Source organism: Calonectris borealis, chromosome Z (genome assembly GCF_964195595.1).
Source record: "Calonectris borealis chromosome Z, bCalBor7.hap1.2, whole genome shotgun sequence".
NCBI classification, from domain to species: domain Eukaryota; kingdom Metazoa; phylum Chordata; class Aves; order Procellariiformes; family Procellariidae; genus Calonectris; species Calonectris borealis.
In genome coordinates, this window is record NC_134352.1 from 19,748,759 (window position 1) to 19,764,464 (window position 15,706).

The 15,706-nt window shown below is 38.8% G+C and overlaps 1 protein-coding gene across 2 annotated transcripts in view; it reads left to right on the forward strand.

Annotated features, from left to right (window-relative positions):
- Nucleotides 1-15,706, forward strand: part of SRFBP1 (serum response factor binding protein 1) — an 84,094-nt gene that overhangs the window by 15,539 nt on the left and 52,849 nt on the right. The window contains exon 1 of one of the 2 annotated variants that reach the window (XM_075136836.1): nucleotides 14,409-15,659. The exons of the other annotated variant lie outside the window; for it this stretch is intronic. The gene's annotated coding sequence lies outside the window, so the exon portion shown is untranslated. Of the gene's footprint in view, nucleotides 1-14,408; nucleotides 15,660-15,706 lie in introns of those variants that run through there. 2 annotated transcript variants of the gene reach the window in all.

Sequence of the window (15,706 nt, forward strand, 5' to 3'; positions counted from 1 at the left end):
GCAGGAGAGCATAACTTACACTTAGTTGCATGATAAAATATGAATTCCAGATGATATAAAGCAAAAGGGCGGTTAAGGTGATTGCTTGCGCATGGAGCAGTTCAGAAATAATGAGAATGATGGAAGGAAGGGAAGAGAGAGATAGCTAGTAATTCTTTAAATACTGCAACAGTCAAAAATGATAGGTGGGTATGAGGTGTGTTGGACAAGAGGAAATAGGATAAGGAATGAGGAGAGCTCATAAGGAGGGAAAATGTGTTTGGTGTGAAAAAGCTGTAGACTGAAAAAGAAAGTAGCAAGCTTCAGAAGAAGGTAATCCCGCAACAGAACCAGCACTTGGTGTGGGAGAGAAGTTCTAAATGGCTGGACAATAAACATACCATACCTAAAATAGATGGGTAATGTAAGAGCACTTGTTCTGTTACGACAAAGAACATTTTGCAGGAACCTTCAAGCACTGTTGTAAGTTGTTAATAACTAATACTGGGATAGTTACACAACCTCTTGTAGATCTGGTGTCTTGGCAATTGCCTGGTGGAGAACTAATTGCTGGAAGGTATAGTTATTAAACAAACGAATAGTGTCTGTCAGACATCTGGCACGGATGTTTTAATCTCTTTATTCCTTCTACGTTTCATACCTGTCTTTTTCCCCAGTTTCTATTTTATGTCATGAAGAAACTTCCAGGAAGAATGCAGATTATTAGACAGAATCATAGAATAGTTTAGGTTGGAAGGGACCTTTAAAGGTCATCTAGTCCAACCCCCCTGCTGTGGACAGGGACATCTTCAACTAGATCAGGTTGCTCAGAGCCCTGTCCAACCTGACGTTGAATATTTCCAGGGATGGGGCATCTACCACCTCTCTGGGCAACCTCTTCCAGTGTTTCATCACCCTCATTGTAAAAAATTTCTTCCTTATATCTAGTCTAAATCTACTCTCTTTTAGTTTAAAACCATTCCCCCTTGTCCTGTTGCAATGGGCCCTACTAAAAAGTCTGTCCCCCTCTTTCTTATAAGCCCCCTTTAAGTACTGATAGACCGCAATAAGGTCTCCCCAGGGCCTTCTCTTCTCCAGGCTGAATAACCACAACTCTCTCAGCCTTTCTTCATAGGAGAGGCGTTCCATCCCCCTGATCATTTTTGTGGCCCTCCTCTGGACCCGACCCAACAGGTCCATGTCTTTCTTGTTATGGGGACCCCAGAGCTGGGCGCGGTACTCCAGGTGGGGTCTCACCAGAGCAGAGTAGAGGGGCAGAATCACCTCCCTTGACCTGCTGTCCACGCTTCTTTTGCTGCAGTCCAGGACACGGTTGGCTTTCTGGGCTGTGAGTGCACATTGTCGGCTCATGTCCAGCTTTTCATCCACCAGTACCTCCAAGTCCTTCTCAGAAGGGCTGCTCTCAATCCCTTCATCCCCCAGCCTGTATTGATACCGGGGGTTGCCCTGACCCAGGTGCAGGACCTTGCACTTGGCCTTGTTGAACCTCATGAGGTTTACATGGGGCCACTTCTCGAGCTTGTCCAGGTCCCTCTGGATGGCATCCTGTCTCTCAGGCGTGTCGACCGCACCACTCAGCTTAGTGTCGTCTGCAAACTTGCTGAGGGTGCGCTCGATCCCACTGTCTATGTCATTGATGAAGATATTAAACAGTACCGGTCCCAGTGCAGACCCCTGAGGGACACCACTCATCATCGATCTCCATCTGGACATTGAGCCGTTGACTACTACCCTCTGGATCCATCCATTTTTTGTATACAGATTTTTCTTTTCTTTTTTTTTTTTCCCGAACCGTTTCCCACATGTTTGTGTTTATGAAAAATTCTCATCATGAACTTGGTATTTTTTTTTTTTTAAACTGCTCTCTGGGAATAAAGAGCACTAACTGATGTAGCAAGGTAATTCTCCATTCCCACTAGAAAGAATTCTTCCTGTCCTTCCAAAAAGACTGAAAAGTAAGTTATGTGGCAGTGCTGTTAAAATACCTTGCTTTTTAGGATTTTTTTTTGCCTAATCTGTAACTGCTGTGTGAGAGAAAGAGTTCCCACAAAAAAGAGACATGATAGCAGAAATAATCTTAGTGGAAGAGCAGGTTTTTTGAGGGAAATAGTATACTGTTTCAGAGTCTGATAGGCCAATAATATTGAAGCATATTTGAAGACAACAGAAGCTCACCTCACATTCTCATGATTTTAGTAGTCTGACACAGGCTGAATATTCATCCTGTTTGAGTAAATCAGAAAAATCTGTGATGCAAATCTGGATCTCCCTTATATCAGTGGTCATCAGAGCGTGGTCCCTGAGGCCATGCTTTTGCCAGTCAGTGGAGTACCCTAGGTCTGAACAGGAGTTGTACTCATTGGATGTGTTGTGATATGTATATGTGATATGCATGCTAGGTGGCCTTGTGCTAAAAGCATCATAGGGCACATGAAAAGCCTTATGCTAGACTTTACAGTCTGTTAGTAGAAAACTGAAATCTGCTTTTATTAGCATCTTTTAAATAAGGAGAAGGCAGAGTTTTTGTAAGAGCGTACGCAAAGGTACCAAATATTTTGAAAGTCTAAAACTACATACACGTCTTTTCTGTTCTTTCCCTGTTTTCTTGTTCTCTCCTTTTTTTTTAAGAGGATTTCTTCCTTTGAAAACATGAATGCTAAATCCTTATTACATGTTTATTGCCATAGCTTTTTTTTTTCTAGGCATAGGAAAAAAAGTGCTTATGATCCCCCGCCCGAATGTCACACACTGTAACTTTTATTTGATCATTTTATTGGACTAGACATCATTCCTTGCTTTCTTTATACTCCCTCATTCCATGACGTACCTCTCTACTTATCTCCTGTGTGATGGTTTTTGTTATGATATTGTGATGCTAGTTATATAGATTTTTTTTTTCTGTCTAAACTTTAGAAGAGCCATATTTGAGCATCAGACAAGAAAGTAGACGCTCTTGGCAGTAACAGATTAGAGGCAGGAGAAAATTTTATCATTAGTTTAAAGTATACTTGCATGACGGAAATTCCTTTAGCTCGTGTGGAGAGTGTAGTACAGGGAGAGCTGATTCCTCCAAAAGATATCAGTACTGGTGATACTTACTCATATGATGAAAATTAGCTTTAAATGTTGCAAAATTTAACTTAAGGTGTGGTTTTCTTCTATCCAAAACTTAATTAAACTTAATATTGAGTTTCACTTTAGCAGCGGGCGTTGATAGTTGAGACCTTCCCCTTTTTTCATGGGAGTTTTCACATACCTGAAGAACCTTCCTGCCTTTTGATTTCCTAGTACTTATTCCTCTTCTTGCACGTATGGGCAGGGATGAACTTTACTGAGGAGGAGTTTGAAGAAAAGTAGTTTAGATTTTAAAAAAGAAGTTTGCTTTTCTAATCCTAGTAAGATCAGTTACTTTTATTTTCAGTTTTCACAAAAGCAGGTTATATATATACTTTATGGACAATCTAAACGTTGTGGTATTTAGTTCACTTTTTATCCTTCAGATTTATAGAGAAATGGAGAAATGATTTAATAGGTATTTCTCCAACTTGATCACTGCTCAGCTGATGCTGAGTTTTGTTGTTTTTGTTTAATGAACTTGAAACCATTTTTCCTGTATGATTTCTTTATACCTGCATAATAACAACTATATAGTGACATTGAAGTAGAAATTTTGAAATGGATGAGTCTTAAGACAAAATGAGTGGTTGTGTTGAATGACAGATTCACAAAAATAATGCATTTTCTGGTAATATTAAGATATAAAAATTTGGCAAATATTGTGCTGCTATTAATGTTGCACAGGCTTCCCATTCTTTCCCTGGCTTTTTAGCATGTAATTGAAGTAACTATAAAAATGTCTCTTTTTACATGAAGTATCTTGCATAAAAGAACCTCTCCTTCTTCTATCCAGTTCAGCAAGGTGTCAGTGTTCTAATTTCCTTTGAAGCTTCAATCACCAGATTAAAAACAGCAGTCCAAAGAATGTGGTAAGAATAAAACTTATTGTATGTTCAAATTGCAGAACCAATGATGCCTGGCATCTTACAGCTTTGAGGCCAGTATTCCTTAAAACTTCATACCATCATCCTCAGTTATTCCTCTGTCTCTACAGTTTTTTAGCGTATTATCCTTAGAGTTGCTCTCTTTGAGCGTACAGTATCTGTAAGTATGGCCTGTGTTTCCCACCTGTTTGCCCGATCAAGAGATGTAACTGATGTTCTGTGGCTGGTTCAGAGCCAGACGTACTGGCAAATGAGTATGCATGTACTAATTGGCAGCCAAAATGGAAAAGATTTGAATTCTGCTTGTGTATTTCTTCCACGCTAATTTTAGTCCTTATCTCCTACTTGGCTACCAGTTTTCACAAAATTTGTAGGAGCTCTGACTTGTGGTGATTTGTCAAACTTGGTTTCTGTTTAGTACGCCCGAAAGTTACTGGGGAGGGATACTGACAACCAAACAATGTGCTGACAAACTTAATTTCCTCAGAAACCAGGTTAACATATTTAATTCCAGAATACACACAGTTTTAATGTTCCACTCTTTTAGGATAGCTGAGAAAAGCTGTAATGTATTGGCTTTCAGGACTCTTGAGGTTTTTCTCTGGTGACTTAGGAGGCCAATACCACCATCTTTTTGCAAAAGGCATCATTAATTAAACTCAATTGGAAATGCTGAGCAGCAAGCAAATTTTGAAGATCTACATTTTGAAACAAGTTTGAGAAAGTGGGACTTTTAAGATGACATGGACACAATGTTTTAAATGTAGGATAGGATATGTTTTTCTTCATTTTTTGAGCAATGTAAATAAAGTAATTTATCATAACATCAGTGTTACATAAAAGTAGTTATACAAATTGATGTAACGTTTAAAGAACTCAAGTCTAAATGAATGATTAAAAAAGAAAACTATACATAGCAGAATCAGCTTGGCTGGCAGTCTTCAGAATTTCCATCTTAAGCTTTGAGCGAGCTCAGGTGCTGATTCTCTGCTTGCTTTTAAAGCCCATCATAACCTGTGCCACACTTCTGGATGCTAATAATTGCTTTCAGTGGACGTTGTCCAAAGCACTTCCAAAACAAATGAAGGCATGAATAATCTGGGTTCTACCAGTGCAAAAAGAAGGGGCAGCATGCATTCTTGCAGGGCTGATTGGCATACAACTGCCACTGTCCCTGTTTCCCTATTCCCATCCTACCCCCAGTTAGGACCCTAGCACAGCAGACTGATCTTACAGCTGGAGCTGAGCAGCTTTGTTGTGGTTCAGAAATGAATCTTGATGTTTTGCTTAATGACACATTTGCACACTAATCTGAGTGAGACAGTATGACAGTTGACCTGCTGACTGTTTGGCCATAGGATATTGGAGGCCTGTTGATGAGGGATGGATGATCCACGAATGCCGAAGTCATGTAGTTCCTTGAAAGTGAAACTGCAGCATGTGAAGAAAAACTGGTTGGCCAGAAGAGTGGTATGAGGATGCTTGAAATGCACATTTAATCAAGTGCAATTTTCTAGCCCGTTATTTTGAATCTCATGAGGTTCAACAAGGCCAAGTGCAAGGTCCTGCACCTGGGTCAGGGCAACTCCCAGTATCAGTACAGACTGGGGGGTGAAGGTTTTGAGGGCAGCCCTATCGAGAAGGTCTTGGGGGTACTGGCGGATGAAAAACTGGACATGAGCCGGCAATGTGCGCTCGCAGCCCAGAAAGCCAACCATATCCTGGACTGCATCAAAAGAAGCGTGGACAGCAGGTCAAGGGAGGTGATTCTGCCCCTCTACTCTGCTCTGGTGAGACCCCACCTGGTGTACCGCGCCCAGCTCTGGGGTCCCCATAACAAGAAAGACATGGACCTGTTGGGTCGGGTCCAGAGGAGGGCCACAAAAATGATCAGGGGGATGGAACGCCTCTCCTATGAAGAAAGGCTGAGAGAGTTGTGGTTATTCAGCCTGGAGAAGAGAAGGCTCCGGGGAGAACTTATTGCAGCCTTTCGGTACTTAAAGGGGGCTTATAAGAAAGATGGGGACAGACTTTTTAGTAGGGCCTGTAGTGATGGAACAAGGATCAAGAGTTTTAAACTGAAAGAGGGTAGATTTAGATTGGACATAAGGAAGAAATATTTTACAATGAGGGTGGTGAAACACTGGAAGAGGTTGCCCAGAGAGGTGGTAGATGCCCCATCCCTGGCAACATTAAAGGTCAGGTTGGACGGTGCTCTGAGCAACCTGATGTATTTGAAGATGTCCCTGCTCATTGCAGGAGGATTGGACTAGATGACCTTTAAAGGTCCCCTCCAACCTAAACTATTCTGTGATTCTATGAATATTCAACAGTCCAGTGCTATGTGGAAGTAAATGTAAATGAGGGAAGGTAGAGAAGAATATAAGGGAAACAGTGCTGTGTTTACAGTTTGCCAAAGTTTATTCACTCTCTTACCATTCCCTTCTTGAAAATGTTTCTACAGTGCACTTTTTCAAGTGACTGATACCCCATGACTGAGACAATCAAACTAAGGTAGAATAAGGGAAAGTGATCTGATACACTGGTTTCACCTTTCAGCTGAGCTGCCAACTGGTTGTTCTGCTGCTGCTCTTCTTGCAAGATGGAGTGATATCTATTCAAATGCTTTAGTTTTACATGCTGTTGCAAAGGAGTTGGTACTTAATAGACCTCTTCCTGGCTTACATAGCAAGGAGTTTTGCATCTCTTAGTTGTGTCAGATGAACCCATCCCTGGATGTTTTGGAGCTTTGACAGATGGACTGAATTCAACTTGCATTTAAAGCACTTGCTGATCTAGTACCAGGCAGTCAGAAGAGAGCATTCTGCTCCTTGCTGGTGGTTAGGCTAATAGTGTGGTTCGTGAATTGTGGTAAGTGAAAGCGCGGCGAGTGCTCAACAGCGTTACTCAGGCTCATTTTTAGATAAAAGGAGGTTAATCTTTAAAAACTATACATTAACCTGAGTCATGTTGTATTTTTAAAATATCCTCAGAACCAGGGTGTAAGTTTGTAAACCTCTTTTGATTATCTCTTCTTTTAACAACTATGCAGTTTCTATAGAAAGGTGCCTATCTTGCTTGAAGTGGAAGAAGAGGAGTTAGCATCTTTAAAGGAAAAAAAAAAAAGTAACAATCCCAAGGCAAACCAATCATGCCATCCCCTCAAATTAATACTAGAAACACTGTTGTTGCATTTCTGACTTTGTTATGTGAAAAGTGTCATACGCACTTTTACCACAATTTTCTTTTCATCATAACCGTTCAACTCTACAGGTTTGGATAGTGTTTGTGATTTGTATAATTAATGCAAAAAATTACACAGATTGTTTGCGAGTCCGTACAGTCAAGGTATGGTGTTATGCTTCAGATTATGCAAGTAATGCGGAGATTCATAATGTTGCCATGGGAGCAGTGCTCTCTTTTTCATCTGCTTTTAAAAAGTTCATGATTTGAAGAGAAAAAGGGGAAAAAACTCTCGCCACTCTCATTATTTATTCATGTGTGTTCATCCTGGTAATTCTTACGTCACTACTGCAGCTTCTGCTACTACTGTCTTCCTGTGAAATCAAAGCATGAGGGGGGCGTGAAATTCACAAGTGGCTTCTACCTAGAGCTCTGGTCTAATTAAGAAATCCTAGACATAGAAATCCGTTGATTTGAGCTTGTCTGGGTTGACTGCCTTGATCACATCCCTCTGCAACATTCCATGGAAATATTTCTAGTAGAGTGCTAGCTGGGGGTTTTCAAACTCATGTCCAGCTGATCAATTAAATACAGGGTTAGAAATCGCCTTCAGGTAGTCCTCCGTTTTGGAAGACTTGTGTAATTTTTATTTCCATGTGGTGACCTATGCACTGATTTATGTAATATAGCATCTTTGTGCTAGTTTATCACAGTTATTTCTTACCCGGACGTTTACAACTGCTGCTGTTTACTTAAGGTTTAGAAATGTGTCTAGCCAGCTCATGATCCTGGTTTGGACTTGAGAGCTCGAATGCTTTCTGAAGTACTACATAGAGCCTGACTCCATACAGTGAGACACCGACTTTGAAGCAGTAAATCCATTAAATTTTGGTCTTTGGCAACGAGCAAGTAATTCTAGACTAGCCTTATTCCCTCCCAACTATCTGAGATATTTGGAATTGCTTTTCAAAACCTTTAAATGAAAATGATCTTTGCTAGCAGTCCGAGTACTCATTGTGGTTTCCACTTGGAGAAATTACGCTAGAAATGACAACTGTTCTCCATGCAGGAGGAAATATGGTGCTATATTGAAAAAACCTCGTATTTCAGTGCTTCAGTTGAGAAAGAACAAAGAAAGCAGCATGGACAGACTGTGGAGGAAGGGTTTGACAGTAACTCACAAGGAATGTGTACATTACTCTTCCCGTGAGAAAGATGGAAACATGCCCAAGTGGTCAGTGTGCTTTCTCCCATTCATCTTCCATTTCTCTCATTCCCCCCTTAGGGACCTGAAGGGGTGAGTGCTTAGAGACCTGAGAGGCTGTGGGTGTTTTGCTTTGTGAGTGCCTCCAGCTAGTGACAGTGCTTCTGCCTGCTTTGGGCAGCAGGGTGCTATATTTTAATCCAGAAAAAATTGCCTCTTTCATGAACTTGTCTACATTTTGTTAGATGTGTTGTGGTACAATTCAGTCCACTTGGTTTGAACCTGTTTGTACGTAGCTGAAGATGGCAAAGGCAAGATTAACGCTACAATGGTACGGCACAGACACTAGCTGAAGAAACTGTGTGTAGCTTAGCACTATGCTGGGATTTGATTCTTGTATTAAATGCAGGGATAGCTCGTTGGTCGTAGTCTGGTTTGTTGTAGCCCATCTCTCTGCCTCCTTCTGTACATTCTCACTTTGCTCTTTTGCCCTGGAACTAGCTAGCATTCATGTGACCATAAGGGGAGACAGTTCAGGGAACTGATCTAGCTGAAAACTCACATTGTTTTGTTTTTTGTAAGGTTAGGATGTGTGGGGTTTTTCTTTTTTGTGGATATATGTTTGTGTAAAACTGTCCTGAAATTGAACTACTGAACCCTGATATTCCACATAGGTGCAATTACATTGTTCTTGCTGCCTTTACGTCCCTGCTTATATGTGTTTTTACAATTCAAATATATGAAGCTGTAATAAGTCTAAGACTGGCTATTTCCAGATATTTTGACATATATAAAATATATACTGTAATATAGTGATACTTTTTCTAAAAAAGAAAAAAAAATAGTAAACTTGGCAATTCCTAACTTTCCTAAGAATCTAAAAATCGTTAGATCGTTCAAGCTGACATTCCAGATAATAGAAAGAAATATTTGTAATGAAGTTCCAGAAACATTTTTTCACTTAGATTATTCACTCAAAAGATTATGTACTATTGTTAGTTCTGGCTAATATGTGATCCAGCTGCAGGTGTTTTGAATTTTAAAACTCTCTGCTGCCAAATAGCACCAAAAATTAACATTTAGAATACTCTGTTGCCATGGTGATTTCTTGGTTATAAGACTGCCAAGTAACTATAAAATGAAACCAATGCTTTTGGTGTGCCCTAAAATGAGGAAAGGAAAGAAGATCAGTGAGAAATGAAACATTACTTAGTTCCATGTTTTTCTTGTAGGTATTGGAGAGACCTTGAATACTCAACTTAAATACGTTTAACTTACTTTTATTTTATTTTTAAGTTGAATTTCTTGCTTTGACATTTGTTGATGCATAATTTAAGCAACATACACAACTGGTTTTGGTGTGTTTTTAATGACTTTTTCCCGTTCTACTTCAGCAGTGCTGCTTAAGCTTGAGGGGCTTCAGAAGCAAATTTCTTAATGCGGTAAAATGAAAAAGCTATTGTATACCTTTGGGCACATGTAGATTCTTCCTTTTGCTTTGAGCCATTTTGATTTTAATGGATCAGACTCTCATTTCAACCTGCTAGGGTTCTCTTGGCTTGAAAAGGCTCCACTAGGACTGAGGTATAGCTTGTACCTATGATTTCATTTATTGCTATCATTCATTCACTAGACCCAGTTTGTGCAGGTATGTGGTAATTTGTTGATAGCGGTATGATTAGGTATATTTAAAATAGATTCTTTCCTGAAAGAGAATTTACAGGGTAGATTCCTGATGTTTTCTCATTGTCATCCCACTGTGAGGTGTGACCTTCATGTCAGATAAAGCCTGTTAGCCTTGAGAGTACAGGCAGAAACTGAAGCAGAAAAGCAAACTCAGAACTACCCTCTTTTTTTTGAGGCATCAAGTGATCGAAAAGATATACGAGATTACATTAGATTGCAAATGGATTTTGACATGTCTACATAAAATTACAGAACATTGCTTAGGAATGATATCTTCAAACTGTAAATGAAATTTTTTTGCAGTTGTGTCTGGACCTTGAAGACAACTTTCATATAGGAGAGATTTCATGTTGGGGGAGAGGAGAGAGGCCTCTCTTTAATGGGTGTGTGTTTGTATAACACTATGGATATTTAAGAACACTATAAACTCTTACGATGAGTTTTTTCACTGGGTAAGGTTAGGTGCAGTGTCCTTCCTTGAGGAGAACAGAATGATTTGTCTTTTCTGGTTATATGTACAAGAAGTAGGACTAGAGTGTGTGCTGGCATGAAGCAGAAGTGGATGAAGAAACTCCAGTATGTCCAGTGCTGGTTGTTTAAGGATTTAATAATTTGTTTAAGTGCATTATTGTGTCAGGACCAAAATGTTTAGCACCTCATGGGCTGAAGCCCAAGGAGAACAGTTGTATGTGCTTCAGGCTGCTCAGAGGAAAAAGACATGGCCATCAGTTTATTGGCTTTCATGCATTTTGGATAGCTGAGGCCAACTGCATAAGTAAACTTTTATTAACTTTGAGTTAAGAAGAATTTAAGACATTCTGGGTCTTTCAGGTATTTTCATGTACAGTACTAGCTTTTGTACATGGTAACATGCAAAAAAGACTTCACTTTTCATATTGTAAACCTACACAGTTCTTCTAGTATTTCAGTGTTTTTGAATAGAATATATTAAACAAGTCATGGGCAGAAACATGTTATTGCTTATTTTTTCTCTTAATCCATTGGATTAATATTTTTTTTGAGGAATGATTTGGTTTGGGGTTTTTTTTTCGGTCAAGTGTAGTTGATACTATAGTTCAGCGTAGACACGTACCTTTCTTGATACATCCACAAATCTTTAGTCATACTTTCCTTTATTTTTTTTTAATTGGCTGAACACTAGCTTAGTTTGGAGGCATGTTGCCTGTACAGACCTCAAAACAAGTTTCAGAAGTGGCCAAGTATAACATTTTATTCTAATGTAGTGTTCCTTTGAGAAGTTTGCTGCTTAAAAATGTGAAGGCGAATACCTTTGACTAGTCATGTGAATTTAAATATATTATTGTGCATATACTGTCATTTTGTCCACACTTCTTGGTGTGTTTTTGTTGCCATCAACAATATGAGGACTGTTCCGTAGTGACTTAGGTTTTGGGACCTAAAACCAGATTTTTTTTCGTTCTTTCATCTAAAAATACCTTAAGTCTCTCTTCAAGAAACATGAAAATTTTCATAAAAGATTTCTTGCAACAACGTAATTGTGTGGGAGGCTCTTAAAATAACTTCCTGTTGTATTACACGTGTTTTGTCTTGTATTGTATACAATAACCGTGTCCCATTAATTTGAAAGGGATAATGTATGTAATCAGAAGCCCTTTCCAGTAGGTCCAACACTGATTCAGGGACTGATTCGGCCTTTCCAAGATTTTTGTTAGTTGAAATTAAGTAATTTGTAACTATGACTGAAATATCAGTATTCAAACCAAACTATTTTCTTGCAAAAGAAACTGGAAGAAAACTTAAAGGTGCAATTAAACAATCCTGTGTTCGTTTCTCTCCCTTTATTTCCCCTGCTTGGGCATGAGAAGGGCTTGGACGTGCTGAGGATTGAGGAAGACTTGGTTGGACTACCACACAAGAGGACAAATCTCTGGAAATGGTTATTCACCTTCAGAGGCAGGAGCAACCTGGAATAAAAAGGCAAAATGGCTGAAGCTGTTGGTTTCTCCCTTCCTCAGCTGTAAATTCTGCGTTAAATACCATTCTTGTGGTGCCTTTAAACACACACCTGTTAGATGCGTTGTTTGCTGGAAATAACTCTCTTGGTTCAACATATACCCTCTTGTTCTTTTGTACCATGCCAAGCGTACCCATCTAGCCAAATTGAGGCTCTTTTTATTGCCAAATACTGCCGCTACTAGCAGTGAGTACCAGGAGCTAAGTGCCTACTTTAGTGTAGGTTGCGCTGAAGTCAGCAATTCCTGTTATAATCCCCCTCAGTAATGTGCACTCCTTGGGCAAAGGTAAATTGCAGGAGAGGGTTTCTAGTTCTTGTCTGGCTAGTAATCTGCTGATCCCATGCTGTGCTCTTTGTTTGCCCTTTCTCTCTTTGAAACAGCGGCAGGTACTGTCTGCCTATGGTTTGAAGTGGCTTCTGTGCAGTTGGCTGGTACACATCATGTTTTGTGGCAATGCTTACTGTAGATGGAGGCCTCTCTTTGTGGAATACCTGCAGCCATGGAATTTTTTTGCAATTCATCTTTCTTCAGGATCTGCAGTAATATAAATACTTATAGCATACTGTGGAAGGCACAGTGCGGAATGGATGTGATTTTTATTCCTAACCATAGCTTTTGAAACATGCTCATGTGCTTTCAGGCTAGTGTGTGTTACTACCTAGGCTTGTTTTTAAAAGCGAGTTCATTTCCCCTATGATTTCTTTTAGAAATCTTTTAATAATCTTTTAATAATTTATGTATTATGTATATCTATTCTTACTTTTATATTATCTATTCTTATTATTTAAGAATTGTAATTAATAAATATGTATTAAACGTTAATAAACACAGATATTTGTTAGTATTAATAAATAGTAATGGCTTAATTGCCTTGTAGATAATGTTTTCCTACAGAATAAAGAAATGTCTTTAAAAAAGGAAAGCATCTCTTTTTCTTTGTTACAAGGAATCCTTGAAGTGGTTATTTCCACTTACAGTTGCAGACTTCCTGAATTTCCAGGAATCCTAGAATGTGTTCCTATTGATAGAAGAAATTGTTTGCTTTGAGATTTGCCCGTGTTTATAATTATTCTTTACTGCAACCTATAAGTAGATTAAAAATCCTTATTTCCCGGCCTTAAAGCATTGTTAGGTCTGACCCTGACTTACACTGCAGCCTTTCTAAGTTTCAGTGCAAAGACTTCTCCTTTTCATGTTGTCTTTTCTTAACCTATCTATAAAAAATACCTTTGTTACTACTTTTCAAAATCTACTACTGTTTTTGATGGGGACTTTTTTTGGTATTTTTTTTTACTCAAGAGGAGGTTGCCTATCTCGCTTTGTAACATGAGAGGCGGGTAGTTCAGTGAGTCCTAGGAGCCACCCTGGTGGTCTAAGCCCCATTGTTTCAGTCAGGCACACTGTAAATCTAAAGCAAAACTTTTTTTATTTCTGTCCCAAAGAATTCACTGCTTTCTTGAGAACTTTATGAGTACTTCCAAGAACAGAGTTGATGCATACTGTCCCGTGTGAAAGAAGTGGCTGTGGATTACATAAATTGATATTCCTAGTCTGCCAAAGAGCGAATACCTTCCCTCATTCCTGCTGTCATATGTCTATACAGCCTTCACTGGCTGGCAGCAGGGCAGGCTGGGTTTTGGCTTTTATAGGCCCCGGAAACATGCTGTGTCTGCATTAATAATTCTATTAAAAAATACATTACAAAATATTTTTTAAGACAAAGTTAAATATAATTTGTGTTTGGATACACAGTAACTAATATGTAAAGTATGAGTTATTTTAATTCAAGTGTGTTTGTAGCTTGTGGATGTTTTTAATGGTTATTTAACAAAAAAAGAAAAACAAAACAAAGAACACCACCTTCCCAAACTTTCTAAGAAGGCATACTCAGTTTGCAACTGAAGTGCCAAACTCCTTGAACATACATAGTATCTAAGAGGTGTTCAACCAGAAGATGCTTTGTTTTCTTTCTTCCACTTAGAAGAAGATGTAATACAGGGAGCTGTGATAATTCCATTCAATATCTTATACAAAGAAATGTTTACATGCTCAGATGGCAAACGGTAATGTTAAGGATTTCTTCCTTAGTGTATGGAGACTTGAGCAGTGCTGCTGTCTATCAGAGATTTGGCACAGGTGCTTTTTGGCGTGTGGTTTCTGCTGTTAACTGAAGTAGAAATGCTTGTAGGTAGACCTGTGTGCAGTTATTTTCACTAGGGTAACCGAGGCAAGTACTGACCTTTATGGTACGAATTTTAAAACAGGAGACCAATTTTAAGTCAGTTATTCTTGTTCCAAAAACCTTCTTTGCCTTTTCCCTTCTCTCTGTGCAAGTGCCAATAATGTTGCCTCAGTACAATTCCCCTCCCCTATTTTTGGGGGGAGCACTGCTCCACACACTCCTCCTCTGCCCTGGCAGAGGTGGGGCTGGCAGTCAGCACGTGCACCTCTCTAGAAATTGTTTTGCTCTGACTGATTCAGCCTTCAGTAGAGCCACTGCTGAGTACAGTTCAAGGCTTAATTGCTTGCTTGTGTCGGTAACCTAGCTGCAAACACAATCAGGTGTGCAAAATACATGGGGGGGGGCAGGTTGTGTTGTTTTTTTTTTTTTTTAAATAAATGATATAGTGTCACTTTTATGGTCTCTGCACAGGGAGTATATACTAGCCAGGGTTCCTATCATAGGTGTGAAATGTTCCTCTGTGAGCTTCGAAGATTTATTTTTTCTCTTTTTTGGTCAAACTTGATGCAGGTTTGTAATACTAGTATTCCTGGTGGAACTGACTTGATGGTGGAGTCACCATCAAGCAATCATTTTGATACTATCTCTGAGAAATTAGAAGATAAAATAGAAATATAAGATAAAGAACTTCCATGAGAAAGAGATACCAATTTATTTTGAAACTTATCCCACTGGATAAATGTAAGAGAAATTTGGCTTTTTGTCAGGAAGACTGATTTTTTTGCTTGTTTTAATAATTCATATTTTCTAAGTTTAATTGTTAAATCCAAGATCTTAATAATGATAGTAACATATATCTGAATAAATAAGGGGTTTTTTTAGTTGTAAAAAGGCAAGGTTATAAGTCACTGTTGACTCCTTGTATCTCCAAAATGTGCATCATTTATAAGACAATGCCTAGGTCTAAGGGTTCCCATGATGGAATTTAATAGCAAAAGATTCCAAAGATTTGTCTGTTTGTACCATCTATCTAATAATAATTAGAATTCTGTTTCTTTTATTTTGGGATGAGAAATAAGACCAAAACATGATTGTCAAGTTTTCTTCAATACTGTCTACTTGGAAATACATTTTGGGAACAGAGTACTGGGTAAGATAGGAAGTTGAAAGAGACTGTAGTGAGTTGGAAATCACTTTGATTTTAGTTTCAACAAAAATCAATTCAAATACGTAAAAAGATTTTAATATCTCTAATTCTGTTCTATAATAAATATTGTTTAGTTTGGGAGTCTTTCCTTAATCTTTCAAAATGTTTCATAATGAAAATGCTTTTACGTATTATGCATTAATGGAAAAGTACTGGTGCTGTTTCACTGGGACAAAAATAAACAAAGTGAAGGCAAAAGGTGAGTATTTTCAAATCTCTAGCTCAGACTAGCTGTAAGAATAATAT